The sequence below is a fragment of the Scyliorhinus torazame genome, chromosome 11 (genome assembly GCF_047496885.1).
Source record: "Scyliorhinus torazame isolate Kashiwa2021f chromosome 11, sScyTor2.1, whole genome shotgun sequence".
NCBI classification, from domain to species: Eukaryota; Metazoa; Chordata; class Chondrichthyes; order Carcharhiniformes; family Scyliorhinidae; genus Scyliorhinus; species Scyliorhinus torazame.
The window spans coordinates 189,670,074-189,674,120 of record NC_092717.1 but is presented as its reverse complement, the minus strand read 5'-3'; the positions used below and the strand labels follow the sequence as shown (position 1 = coordinate 189,674,120).

The window sequence follows — 4,047 nt, the reverse complement described above, 5'->3', positions numbered from 1 at the left end:
CGGAGTCTGGGTGACTGACAGCGGAAGGGGCGGGGACTGGTGACTGACAGGGGAAGGGGCGGGGACTGGGTGACTGACAGGACGAGTGGGCGGGGTCTGAGTGACTGACAGGACGAATGGGCGGTTCTGAGTGACTCACAAGACGAATGGGCGGGGTCTGGCTGACTGACAGGACGGATGGGCCTCTTTGAGTGACTGACAGGACGAATGGGAGGAGTCTGGGTGACTGACAGGACGAATGGGCGGAGTCTGGATGACTGACAGGGCGAATGGGCGGGGTCTGAGTGACTGACAAAGCGAATGGGCGGGATCTAGGCGATAGAGAGTATCCGGGCCGGGGTCTGGGTGAGTGACAGGGAGAGGGGTGGGGTTTAAATGATTGACGAGGAGAGGGGGGTTCGGTTGACTGAAAGAAGCTGGGAAATCAGCGGCTTTGGGTGATAAGCAGAGGGGGCGGGGTCTGGGCGAGAGGGGCGGGGCCTGGTGATTGACAGGTGGGATCAATGCGAGACTGACAGAGAAGGGGCGGGGTCTGGGGAGCGGGTAGGCGGAGCAGGCCTGAAGGGGCCGGCAGGAGGTGGAACGGGAGCCGGGTTGTGAGACAAACCCTGGATGGAGAGCAACGGGAGACGCTAAACAGCCACACAGAGATGGCGAGGGCCTGAGTGGGATACGGAGGCAACGGGGCGAGTACTGCAGGTCGGCAGAGAGGGCCTGGGCTCCGGCCCACCGTCAACTTACACCGTGAGGGAACAGGAGTGTCAGGTTCAGCGACAGAAAGACAGGGGACACCCTGGAGAGGCAGGCTGCCAGTTCCGCAGGGGTAGAGAATCTCCTGGGGGAAACCCTGCAGGGGGAAGCAGAATATTTTGGGAAAATCTTGCAGGAGTGAGGAAACTGATAAATTCCGCAGGATGGAAATAATATCCTGAGATAAATCTCGCAGGAGAGAGAACATCCTGGATAAATACATCATGCAAGGAAGAGGAGAACATCCTGAGATAAATAAATCCTGCAGTGAGAGGGAAACATCTTGGAGAGAAGAAGGTTGCAGAGACTTACTGGCTGAAGAGAACAAAATGGAATAGCCTGACAGGCAAATAGCCATAGTACTGGGAATCAGGGAAGAAAACAGGGAGTCTGCTGACAGGAGTGCACAGAAGCTAGAGCAAATAAAGGGAGCGTCATAAAGCAACCACAGAAAGAAGCAGAGGAAGATTAAAAAACAGGAAATATTCAGAAGTTAAGTTAGTGATGCACAATGTGCAGAGACATACAGGAATGACAATGAGTTGGAAAGACAACACCGTTTAGACAAACCGGTCGAGACGCATTCAGGTAAGCAGACTTTAAAATGTGAGGAGCTTGATGTGAGAAGTGTTGCATTACAGACTGAGAATTTCCAAAGGGGTATCAACCCTGACAACGTATCTGTAGACATGTGTACGCATTATAACAGATGGCCATCCTGATAATTCACTGACAAGAAACAGATGCTTGACCTCACCACTGTAATCACTAGGAAACTGGTAATACTTTTAGACTAGGGAACTAATTTAATATGCTGTACGGCCTAAAGAAGGGGAGAGGGGCAATGGTAGGGTGGGTATGGCTCAGTCCTTGGGAACTGATTTTAAGTATTTTGATTGCACTAAAAGATCCTGGACTTTTGCTATTGTGGAATAGCAAAGGGAAGTTTTAATGGCGCTGTACTAGTGAGAAGGATTGTTAAGAGAAACAAGCGAAGTGTAGATTTAATTTCTTGATGCCGTATGTTTGTGGTTAACTTTTATGTGCTGTATTATTGTGTCAGTTTGGCTCAGTTGTTTGCAGTCTTGCAAATGAGTCACAAGGTTCCCGGTTCAAAGTCCCACTCCAGGGGTTGAGCACAAAACACACGGCTGATACACCATTGCAGGACTGAGGGACACTGTCAGAGGTGCTATCTTTTGGATGAGATGTCAAACCGAGGCCCAATCTGACTGCCTGGGTGCATGTAAAAAATTCTATGACCCTATTTCGAAGAAGAACAAGGGCTTATCCCTGGTATCCTAGCCAATATGTATCCCTTGATCAAATCACATAAACAGAATATCTGTTTATCATTATTCCACTTCTGTTTGTTGGGGTTTGTTTTGTGCAAATTGGCTTCTGCATTTTCTACATTACAACAATGACCACACTTCAAGAGTATTCCATTGACTGTAACGCATTTTGAGACATCAGGAAAAACACTGTATGATTGCAAGTTTAAAAAAAACAAAACGTTTTATGCTAGCTGATATTGTTAATGGTTCTGTCTTTTCAGGTATTATCCCACTGTCCTTCATATCTACCATCATTACCCCATCCTCAAAATGCCAACTCCTGACCCTACAGTCCTTGAAAAGTACTGCCCTAGCTTCAACCTTCCATTCCTCTCCAAGATGCTTTAATGTGTTGCCACTTCCCAACTCTGTGCCCATCTTTCATGGAATACCATCTTTGAATCCCTTCAGTCTGGTTTCAACCCCTGCCACAGCACCAAAACAGCTTTCATAAAAGTCATAAATGACGTCCTGTGCGACTGTGATGAAGATGCACAATCCCTTCTCTTCCTTCTTGACCTGTTTGCAGCTTTTGATACAGTTGACCATAGCATCCTCCTCCAATGGCTCTCCACTTGTTCAGCTGGGTGGGACTGCGCTCAACTGGTTCCATCTGTTTAACCATAAGACCATAAGCAGGAGCTGCAGTCAGCCATTTGGGCCTTTGAGTCTATTCCACTATTCAACAATGACTGATTTTCTACCTCAACTCCACCTTTTTAATCAGTATCATCAGCAATGATGTATTTTCCTGCTCTTGTGTCCCCCAAGGACCTGTCCTTGGCCACCTCCATTCCTTGGCAATATTGTCTGAAAACAGGATGCCATTTTTCACATGCATCGACAAAATCCAGTTCTACCTCACCACTGCCACTCTTCCACTCCCACTAAATTATTATACGACTGTCAGATATCCAGTAGTGGATGAGCAGAAATTTCTGCCAACTAAATATTGGGAATACTAAAGTCTTTGCTTTTGATCCACACTATAAGCTCCGAAGCTTAAACATGAACTGCACCCCTCTCCCTGGCAACTGTTTGAGGCTGAGCCTGACCATTCACAATCTTGGTGCCCAAGATATGTTTCTGATCTGCTGCTGAATCTCTCATTCATACCTTTGCTACCTCTAGACTTAACTATTTCCGGTCAGCCTCCCTCATTCTACCCATCGTAAATTTGACATTATCCAAACTCTGCTGCCTGGGTCTTAACTTGCATAAAGTTCTGTTCACCCATCACCCCCCATGCTTGCTGACGGTTAAGCAATGTCTTGATTTCAAAATTCTCGTTCTTGTTTTCAAATCATTCCTTTGCATCACCTCTTCCCAGGCTCTGTAATCTCAGCCCCACAACTCCCTGAGATATTTGCACTCCTCTAACTCTTGATCCCTGATTTTAATTACACAACTATTGGTGGTTGTGCCTTCATCTTTTAGGCCCTAAGTTCTCACACTTCCTCCACCTCCTTTTTTCTGCTTTAAAACACTTCTGATAACCTACCTCAAGCCATTGGCCATGTGACCCAACATGGTCTTAATTGAGATTTGGCTTTTTAACACTGCTGTGAAGCAGTTTGGGATGTTTTATTATGCTGAAGTGCGAAATAAATACCAACTGTTGTTGATTTATGTACTAAATTCCACTATGTGTGAAGGAACTAATAGTAAGGGAGGTTAAAAGTTTGTCAGAGGCTTGTTTAAAGAGGACGTTTGAGTTGAGGGTGAAACAGAGCAATTTAGGGAAGGAAATCCTCTCTCAGGACATAGCCAGTAAAGATGGGATGAAGGGTGGGGAGAGATGCCCGAGCGGCCACAATTGGAGGAACACAAATTAGCGCAGGGTTGATGAGCTGGTGAAAATTAGACATAGGGAGCGGTTATGCCACAAGAAACATCAAGATTATTAGAGTCATTGGAGTGGACAGCATAAATAAGTTTGAGACAATTTTGATGTGTTTTC

General features: G+C 46.4%; 1 protein-coding gene across 1 annotated transcript in view; it reads left to right on the top strand.

Annotated features, from left to right (window-relative positions):
* Window positions 1–563: 563 nt before the first annotated feature.
* Window positions 564–4,047, top strand: part of snap47 (synaptosome associated protein 47) — a 44,516-nt gene continuing 41,032 nt past the window's right edge. The window contains exon 1 of the mRNA XM_072468186.1: window positions 564–1,338. The gene's annotated coding sequence lies outside the window, so the exon portion shown is untranslated. The remainder of the gene's footprint in view (window positions 1,339–4,047) is intronic.